The sequence below is a fragment of the Silurus meridionalis genome, chromosome 23 (assembly GCF_014805685.1).
Source record: "Silurus meridionalis isolate SWU-2019-XX chromosome 23, ASM1480568v1, whole genome shotgun sequence".
Taxonomy (NCBI): Eukaryota; Metazoa; Chordata; class Actinopteri; order Siluriformes; family Siluridae; genus Silurus; species Silurus meridionalis.
The window spans coordinates 25193362-25204125 of record NC_060906.1 but is presented as its reverse complement, the minus strand read 5'-3'; the positions used below and the strand labels follow the sequence as shown (position 1 = coordinate 25204125).

General features: G+C 41.1%; 1 non-coding gene across 1 annotated transcript in view; it reads left to right on the top strand.

Annotated features, from left to right (window-relative positions):
* The window catches only part of trnae-uuc, a 72-nt gene extending 36 nt beyond the window's left edge, over window positions 1–36 (top strand). Inside the window, exon 1 of the tRNA in view lies at window positions 1–36. This exon is cut by the window's left edge and continues 36 nt beyond it. This is a non-coding gene — a tRNA (tRNA-Glu).
* Window positions 37–10764: the final 10728 nt, after the last annotated feature.

Below are 10764 nucleotides of genomic sequence, written 5' to 3'. Positions count from 1 at the left end.
ACCCAGGCGGCCCGGGTTCGACTCCCGGTATGGGAAGCAGATTTTTATTATTATTAACTATGCAAAAAAGAAAAAAGAAAATAAATTGAAGAACAACAAAATGCACACTTTTATTGATGTTATTTTCTCACAAAAGCATTCTTGTGCTACAAATATTCTCTTTTCAGTCGTTCAACTTTAAGCCATACGGTGGCAGTAGAGACTTTCCTTAAAGCTCATGATGGTGCGCAGGATATCTTTAAATGCTGGAGCATGACATTTTCTCCTTTACTTGATCTTGGAGACCTAAACTTGTTCTAAACTTGTTCCAGTATGACAATGCCCCATGGAGATATGCTTTCCATTGGTTGGAGTGGAAGATCTTTTGCCATAGAGCTTAAACCCTATTGAACCTAGTTGAGGCCTCCTCACCTCACCTACATCAGTACCTGACTCTACTAACATCCATGTCTGTGAATGAGCACAAATCTCCACTAAATCTAGTGGAACTTCTTCCCAGAGGAGTGGAGGTTCTAATAAGAGCAAAAGTTGGAAATGGTGTAAAAAGAAGCCTTGCCAATCTTATAGTCAGGTGTCAACATGCTCTTGGCCATGTGTAACTGTAATAACTCTAATAGCTTCACACACTCGCAAATAAAAATGCAAATTCTTCTTAAATATAAAAGAATGCATAAAGGGTCTAAAACACCAAAACAACACAGAAATATCAAATCTTCTGCTGAAGTGAAGATCTCACTGATCATGTTCTGCTCTGTTTAGAAGCTTGGAAACATTTTGTGTGTTCTCACATCGCAATGAGCCACAATGAGGAAGTGCTGAGAGAGTTGGCATGAAAACAATTTCATGTGGTTTTCTCAACAAGTTCGTTCTCGTTTTATTAAGTTTATTACACAATATACAATTTTGTATAATATTATATATCTTATATTAATGTATAATATTATAACTCAGCCATTAGTGTTACACAGGTCAGGTCACTCTTAGTGTCGGTTTCAATCCCGGATAAATGTGGAGGGTTGTGTTAGGAAGGACATCCAGCGTAAAACGTGCCAAAATAAATATGCAGATCACAAATCAGAATTTCATAACGGATCGGTCGAGGCCTGGGTTAACAACGACTGCCACAGGTATCGTTAGCCGACAGGGTCTGAGTGGAAATTGTGCTCCTGTTGGCTGAAGGAGGAGAAGGAGAGGAGGAAGACGTCTACAGAGACAGCAGGGAAAGGAGAAGTGGAGGAGAGTGGAGGTTCGGGTTGGTACTTTAAATGTTGGTACTATGACTGGTAAAGGGAGAGAGGGAGCTGATCTGATGGAGAGGAGAAAGGTAGAGATGTTGTGTGTTGAGGAGACCAAGTGGAAAGGGAATAAGGCCAGGAACATTGGAGGTGTTTAAACTGTTCTATCATGGTGTGGATGGAAAGAGAAATGGTGTAGGGGTGATTCTGAAGGAAGAGTACAGTAAGAGTGTAGTGGAGGTGAAGAGAGTTCCTAATAGGGTGATGATCGTGAAGCTGGAAGTTGAAGGCGTGATGATAAATGCCACAAGTGGGCTGTGAGATGGAGGAGAAGGAAAGATTCTAGATGGGAATTAGATGAAGTGGTGGAAGGTGGATTTTGCTAAAAGGATGGAAATGGCAGTGGTGAACACGTATTTTAAGAAGAAGGAGGATCACAGGGTGACGTATAAGAGTGGAGGAAGGTGCACACAGGTGGATTATGTTCTATGTAGGAGATGCAACCTGAAGGATATTGGAGACTGTAAGGTGTTGGCGGGGGACAGTGTAGCTAGACAGCATCGGATGGTGGTAAGGAGGAAGAGTGTAGTGTGAGATTCAGGGAAGAGGTCAGACAGGAGCTCATTGGTGGTGAAGAGCTGCTGGATGATTGGGGAGCTACTGCAGGAGTGATCAGGGAGACAGATAGAAAGGTTCTGTGGCAACCCTCAATAAGAGCAGCCAAAAGAAGAAGAAGTAAATAATATTATATTATACCGTATAAGAATTATATGAAAAGGCGATGGAGATTGTTTATTTGTCACATAAATACATACATGTGATGTAATGAATAATCTCATTTCATGGTGCAACAACAAAGCATTTATTGGTTCTCAGATCCTCAAGATTTTCTCTGATGGAGCACTGACAAGAATCTGTGTTCAGGGTCTTTGATAATTATTTTGGCAACATGGTTTGTTGTATCTCTTTCTCTGTCTCTCTTTTTTATCTCTGTCCAGCTACACATGCTTCTGTGGAACCAGTGATCTGGTCTCCTTGTTTTCCTCAGACCTAAATGATCCATCCTGATGCCCTACAGATGGATGAAGTTCTCATCACCTGAAACCACCACTGGTCATAAACTCAAGAATAATGAGACTATAATGAGTAAATTTGAGAATGAGGATGGGTTTCCTGGTTCCTCTCAAGGTTTGTTCCTGCATCTGTGTACACAACGAGATGTTAATTTGCAGTCTGGGAGCTCAGGTTTCATTATTCAATTCCTGCCATACCTAAAGATGGGATAGTTTTATCATTTATTCACAAGTCATGAACAATAAAGGCTCAGGGTCATGTTGCTTACTTACTCATGGCCAATTACGGCCGTGTTTAAAATGCTAACGTGCTGGTGCTTAGGGAAAGTGTGAAAGCATAAAGAACACAAATTGACATGGTGTTAAAGGCTGATGCACTAAGGCAGGGGTGGTCAACCCGCGGCCTGCGAGCCGCATGCGGATCTTACGTTCATATCGAAGTTGTGTTGTGTTTGTGTTTTTTAATGTGCGTGTTCGCTTCGCTTGAGTTCAATACGGTATTTTTAAGACTTAAATGATCTTGCCCCTACCCGTACTGGGAAACTTTGCGGTATATTCATCTCACGCGCATTTGACGAAAATACCGTATTCAACTCAAGCGAAGTGAACACGCATATAAAAAACACACAAAGTCCTTGTTTTCTACCCTGAAACACGTGAAATCAAAGCATCGATCTGTTCTGACTGACACTCATGTGAAAGAATTGCTTCGAGTGGCAACAACGGAATACGAGACAGATTTGAAGGAGATTGTTTAAGGCAAGGATGCCAAAAGTCCCACTAAGCAACATGCAGTAAAAGACAAACGCTATTGTAAATTATTATATTTTTGTTTGTGGATTTGGTTAAACAGAGTTTGTGTGTGTGTGTGTGTGTGTGTGTGTGTGTGTGTGTGTGTGTGTGTGTGTGTGTGTAAGAGGAAGGGATGGGTGATGTTCATGTGTGCCCATGTGTATGATGTGGCTCTTTGCGGTAACACAGTAAAAAAATGTGGCTCTTGGTCTCTGACTAGTTGGCCACCCCTTCTCTAAGGGGAATATGATTTCTCTATGATGAACAAGTTTTTGTAAGCATTTTAGGTAATTTATTTTAACATTCCACATTGGGTCTCCATTCACTGTTATAATAAGCACCACTTTCCTGGGAAGGTGTTCCACTAGATTTTGTGGAGCTTTGTGGAGATTCTTTCAGCTACAATGGTGTTAATTAAGTCAGGTACTGATGTAGATGAGGTGTGGAGGCCTGGGGTGCAGTCAGCAATCACATTCATCACAAAATGTGTTTAATAGGGTTTATATATTGAAGGAGATCTTCCACCAATTCCGACCTATGGAAAGCAGATCCTCATGGAGTTGGCTTAATGGGGCATTTGTCATGCTGGAACATGTTTGGGTCACCTAGTTCAAGTAAAGGGAAAATGTTATGCTGCAGCCAAAGATGTCCTACACAAATTAACCTTCAAACAATTTAAGTTTGTGCTTGTCGAGGAACCATATATGGGTGGAGAAGTCAGATTTCCAAAAACTTTGGTCATATAGGTGAAACACATGAAACACAGAGAAGAAATTCAGAACATAAATTTGAGCAAAACAGTGACGAGAACCATGGAAGGACGTGTGTGAGCTACAGTGTGTATGAGGTGAGACTACATACATGCAAAAATACATGTTCTAATCAGGTTCACAAGGATCTTCTGTTTTAATCATCTACACTGCTCCCAATTACATCTCACATAATTATAAAATACTACTACCAGTGGCGGCTACTGGTCTGTCAGAGAGGGGAAGCTCATTTTCGGCCTACATCATAAAATTGTCTATTTATTTAAAAGTAAATTCTGCCCAACGTTCCTTTTCAAGAAAATGGTCTGTGACCCTGTCGTACCAACTAGGAGTCTTTTCAAGTGACTTGACCAGTGTCCTCTCAATGGCCAGCAGAGCTAGGCTGCTTAAACGGCCTTGGCCCATTGTGTTTCGGGTGTAGGACTTGAGTCGCTTTAAACAGGAGAAGCTCCTTTCTACACCTGCAGATGTAGCTCCAATTGTTGCCACTAATGAGAACAGTTTGTAAAGCTGAGGCATTGCACTGTCCAACTCCATGTCTTTAAGGAACACCAAGTAATCACACAGCTTTCCCCTGTTACCCTGCAAGTCCTGATCTGAATACAGGACTTGAAGTTCTGACCTCAGTCTTCCTGAATCAAAGTGATGGCCATGAATGAAGGAATGAATGAATGAATGAACGATCTAAAAAAATATTAAACTCTGTAAAACTGAAACAAGGAATGTGGTGTATAATTGTGTGAAATGTATGATGAAAATCAAGCAATTTCGCCAAGCAAATATCAAAGAAATAGGTTGCAGCAGTTTTTATTTCGACTGAACTTGAGAAATCCGCGATGGGACTGAGCGCGAATAGCTTCAGTGATTCCTTATAGTACAGAATCGCTGTCAGTCAAAAGGAGATGCAGTCTTTCGACAGACCCTCCAATCATCACGCAGAAGCTCGGAGTCCGGGCCAGCCCACTCCCCATTCACCCCCAGAGACGCTGAGCGTCCGTGGGCGGGACATAATCGCAGCGTTTATCCAATGACCGTCCGTGGGCGGGACATAATCGCAGCGTTTATCCAATGACCGTCTAGTTTCGAAGCGCTGAAAAAACCCGTTCAAAGCAGCCCCATTGAAGTCAATGGACGCTGGGCTTCAATAGGGAAATGCACTGTGACGCTGCGGGAATGTATGAGAAGGAAATCGAGTCAGCCGACCTGCTATATGTAACTGATTCTGAACGAACTCGTCTTTGAGATGAACGTTTTCTAACGCATTTTTAGTCAATAAAATGTTAATACAATAGTACATATTTGACCATTAATTTTGTGACATTATAAGGGAAGCCGAGCTTCCCTTGCAGTCTTAAAGAAATCGCCTCTGACTACTACTGATGTATAACGCACTTTACGCTCTCACACCTCAGTATCTAAGTGAACTTCTGTACCATTATGATCCCCTACGCCTACTTAGATCAAAAGGTGCAGGCTATTTGTTGGTACCTCAAATAATGAAGCCTAATAATGATTCTGAAGGTCATGGATATGGAGTGTTAGGTGAACTGGGATATTTGGATGTTGTCGTCTCCTTCCTTACATGCATTCACTCAGGATTGTTGATGGTGGTGTGGTGGCATCTTTCATCCCATAGATCCCTCATATCTGTGTTACCTTTTGGCTCTCGCTTTTAGTTCTGCTGCCAAAGCGAGTCCTGCCGGAGTCTTCCCTGTCACCCCTCTTCTCTTCTCTTCTCTTCTCTCTCTCTCTCTCTCTCTCTCTCTCTCTCTCTCTCTCTCTCTCTCATGCTGCTGAGGTGTCAGTGACCAGTGTTGCTATCCCTTTATTCTCTTCAAATCCTCCTGATTTTTTCCAAAGTTCAACCTCTGGATGGATTTCCCTTCATTTGTTGGTCACTCAATGCAGCTGAAGATACACAGACTAAAGATCCCTTAAGAGCTTTCTCAAGAAAGTTGAGGATGAATTTGGACTGTAATTGTAATCAACAGTTTGCTCCAATGTGCTAAGGATCACGGTTTGCATGTACATTTCTGCTTTTAAGCGTCCATCACTACCCTCAACAATAACGGAAGTGTGATGAATGGACAATTAGTGTTGGGTATGTAGATGAGGTTCCCTTTTGAGTCTGGTTCCTCTGAAGGTTTCCTTCTCTGGATTTTTTCTCCTTCACCACAGTCACCACTGATTCACTCGTTAGGGGAAAAACTTTAGGCGTTAGGCACAAAATTTCCACATAACCTCTTTATTTATGTAAAGCTGCTTTGGGAAAATGTCTATTGTTAAAAACGCTCTACAAATAAATCGTAATGGAATTGAATTGAGGTGCGTGTAAAGTGACAGATGAGCCAGACATGGATGTGCGGTGGCTTCTGGCTAATATTGTCCATGGACAGAAGCTGGAAGCTCTGTGAGAACTGCAGCATCGATCTTCCCTCTGCAGAGAAACCGCAAACGTACGACCGAATTCTTCCCGAGACAGCAGTTTGATCAGAGCGAGAGAACAGAAATGAGGAGAGAGAGAGAGAGAGAGAGAGAGAGAGAGAGAGAGAGAGAGGAAGGACGTAATGCATCCATGTGAGTCCTTCATTGCTCTGCATTATGGGCAGTTTTATTGCCACTGCATTGCATCTGGAGCACGGCTTCCCCCATAAACACACAACCTAGTTCCTTCTCAAGTGTGTGTGTGTGTGTGTGTGTGTGTGTGTGTGTGTGTGTAGATTCTGGGAGTAGATTACTGCACAGTTCAGTATGGGCATTCATCAGGCTGAGGAAATCCCTTGCAGGGCATCCCAGCTCAGCATTTTCCTTGAGGTGGTGTGTGTGTGTGTGTGTATCTGTGTGTATGTGTGGATTTTGTGTATGTGTGAGGGTCTTTATGCATGTATTTGTGGTTTTTGTGTGTGTGTATGTGTGTATGGGTATCTGCATGTGTGTGTGTGTGTGTGTGTGTGTGTGTGTGTGTGTGTGTATGGGTATCTGCATGTGTGTGTGTGTGTGTGTGTGTGTGTGTGTGTGTGTGTGTGTATTTCACATTCTACTTATCAGACTTAAGTGTCTGTATATCTGCACCTATCGGCCAGCTGTTCATAGAGTGTTGGGTCGAAGCACAGAAAACTGAGAAAAGCAGCTTAGAGTGCGGAGTTGGAAGACACACACAAACAGACTCATGTATGTGTGTATGAGAATGAGAGTGAGTGTGTGTGTGTGTGTGTGTGTGTGTTACATGTCTTCCAACTCCGCACTCTAAGCTGCTTTTCTCAGTTTTCTGTGCTTCGAGTTTCCTGTGTAACAGACAGCTCTATTTTCTGCATTACATTATGTTGTATTTCTGTTTCTTTTTTCTTTCGTTCAGATCTCTGGGTTCACAGACAGGGTGTCTAGACAGCACTTCAGAACCTCCCTCTTTTTTTATTATAAAGTCACAGTCACATTTAGTACATTTCAGGACAGTCTTTTAATTTTAATAATAATAATAATAATAAGGAGATGAAACAGAGGAAAAGGACGATAAAGGGAAAATAAAACCCACCCCCGAGGTGTTCAGTGTTATATGTCAGCAGGTCAGGATTTTGAGGAAAATATTGAGATTTCCACCTGGTTCTAGTAATGATTGTACTTATTTGCAGTCTTCCCATAAACTTCTGAATCTTTTTGTTTTACAGGAAGGTCAGAACATTTATCAGGATTGCTGAAATGAGCAAACGAATCTTCAAAGCACCAGTTTGTTACTTGGAGTTCTATCCACTAACCGAATGCAGCTTTCTATGTAAATTCGGAAAACGTAATATTAGGAAAGAAAGCAGCAACCTTATGAACAATAGTGGCCATACTGCTGTGGCTGAGTAGGTGAGTCAGCTCCAGAGGTGCAGATGTTTCTGTCTGTTATACTCGTGGTCCAAGCCCTGAACAATGACTTGCAAGTTTGTTACACAAAACTTCCCCAGGTTCCCCCGGTCTCCCTCTGACTCCCCATGACTCCTCCAGATGTCCCCAGACCCTTGATTGAGACCAGGATTGAAACATTGTTAACGTGAAACCGGGGTTACAGTTATTGGAAAAGTGCTGCATGGCAAGTCCTTTTTTTGGCAAGTTGTAATGGTTGCAGTGTGCAGGTCCGATTTCACTCTGAGTCAGAGTCTAAATCTGCCAGTAGGAGCATTGTGTCAGCATTCAGGAGAATGCAGGAGAAAAGTCAGATCCAGACCTTAAATCATTAATACGGCCAACACCAAGACAACAAGAACATTACTATTGCCCTGGTGCTTTTTTACTGGTTTCAGTTATAATGTTTAGGCATTAGAAATAAGCATTATTAAGGTAATTTTCACCTGAGTTTACAGTCCAGGTCTTCTCATTAGAATATCAATTCTTTACCAGAACACTTGCAATGGTGTGTGTGTGTGTGTGTGTGTGTGTGTGTGTGTGTGTGCTCTTAGTTTCCTTTATTTTTATATACTCTGCATTTTGCGGTCTGAGTTTCCGCTGTAGCAGTCAGCACCTGTCTGCTGATCTCGCTAACTTCACTTTCACTCCGTGGCTCAATTTGAACACTTTGATAAACTCTGAGCAGGATTTCACTTGGGGCCTTCAAACCACTAACTTCGCTTCAGTTCACCATGCAGAATAAACAACTTCCTTTGTAACTGGTATCTCCAGATGTTTAAACCAATTCAAATGTCATGTCTTGTCTTGTAAAGTAAACATCAGTTCATTTTATGGAATAATTTAAAACTTAGGTGTTAGTTGTAGTGTACAGTACCAGCTGAGGGAACACATCAAGGATTTTATATATATAAAATAAGTAATTTAATATATTCCTTATATTCTTTAATAGACAGGAGATTTCGTACAAGAAGCTCCATCTTTTGCTTCAAAAATCTACAAAAAATATCCAAATATAATGTATATTTCTTTTTGTTCTTTATCTGGTCGATAATTTTAGCCTTTTATTTTATTAATATCTTCTTTTTATTATTAGTAGCTACATGAACTGTATGCTTTTTTATTGCATTATTTAACTCTTTAACTATTCTGTTATATTATGTCTATACTTCTTCTGCACTGGAAGCTCATGACACCAAGTCAAATTCCCTGTGTGTGTAAGCATACTTGATAATAAAGCTATTTCTGATTCTGATTCTCTTTGTTGTCCTTTGTCCTCTATAATCGTACCCCATATCCCCCAGCACACTGAGGGTAGTGAGACTATTGAGACTTATGGTGTAATTGGTGCTTTTCTTACCCAGTGCATTATCACATCTGGGATTTCATCATGGACAACAAGTTAGAACCAAAAGCAAATGTGAAACTGAGCAAATCTGCCACAGAGTCTTTTGACATACGGCGATGCTGCAGTGAGTTGTTCGGGGTGTTTTGAGTGGCATGCGCGCTTCAAGAGTAAAAGAACATCACTGGAAGATGACGAGAAATCAGGAAGACCTTCGACAAGCTCAACCCCTGAATATGTCGAATTCGTTGGCCAACTCGTGAATGATGATCATCGGAGAAGCTGCCCTACTCACCAGATTTGTGCTCCTGTCTTCTTCCAAAAGATGAAAATCCAGCTCAAAGGTCCCCGTTTGGACACTGTTGCGAAGATCCAGAAGTGTCAGGAACACTGGGAGTGCTGTATTGCTGTGCAAGGAGACTATTTTAAGTGGTGGCCATACAAATATGGCCACTATGGAGTCCAACTACCAACGCATGACTACATCATCCGGCTTCCAGTCCCCCAGGCAGATGTCCTCAAATAGACACACTCACATACAGTGTAAAAAGAACTCATTTATAAAGACAGAGTGACGTATTTCTCTCTGGTATGGAACTCTGGTATGGAAGTATGGAACCTTGTGAAACCCTCTGTAGAACCCTGGTTCTTGATGTTTACTGAGCGTACTACTTTGAGACCTTGAGTGCTGCTGAATTGTATCAGTTCTTAATCAGGATCTTCATCTCATTTTGCTCAGGTCGAATCATCTGCTTGTAAATCGACAAACTCTGCCTGCTTTTTGACTACATTTTGGAATCAAATACCTGCTGAATACTGTAACTCATAACACACTGTATATTTATCAATGTGCTTCTACCAATACACAGCATAGCAGGAGATTAGTATTTGCTTATTTTTAAACATCACATTAGACATTTTCTGTTTGTATGAGCTCCATTCTTCTGGCAAGATGTTCCACTAGATTTTGTGGAGATTTGTGGAAATTTATTCAGACACATTGGTGTTAGTAAGTCAGGAACTAATGTAGGAAAGGTGAGGAGGCCATCAACATCCACATCATGTTCAACAGGGTTGAAGCGCTATAGCAGGAGATCGTCTACTCCAAGCCATGGAAAGCAGATCTTTATGGAGCTGGCTTTGGGAACAAATAGCTGCACAAACAGGTTCGGGTCCTCTAGATCACGTAAAGGGAAGATTTAATGCTCCAGCATTAAATAGATGTCTTGCACAATTGTGCGCCTCCAAGTTTGTGCTAACATTTTGTGGTTAACCGCATCTGGGTGGAAAAGTCAGGTGTTCAAATACGTTCCGATCATAATTATCTACTAGCTCCTTAAAACATCTCACGAACTCACAACACAGTGAGAAATATCAAAACAACCAGCATAAAAACAATCTGTTAGATAATATAGATTTTCTTCTAATATTGAATGAAGGTAAAGAAGCCAAGGTTCGATTTTTGCAGCTGAAACAGAAACACAACAGATTTACAGCAGATCTATTCTCGATATCTACTGATATTACATTTAGACTTTTATATTTATTTATTGGCAGCTATGTTGTTACATTGTGGGTTTGTGTTCGTTTTCTGCTGATTCAGAAAAACTCCTGAATAATATTAATAATAATAAATAATAATAAATACTTGAAAGGGATTTTCC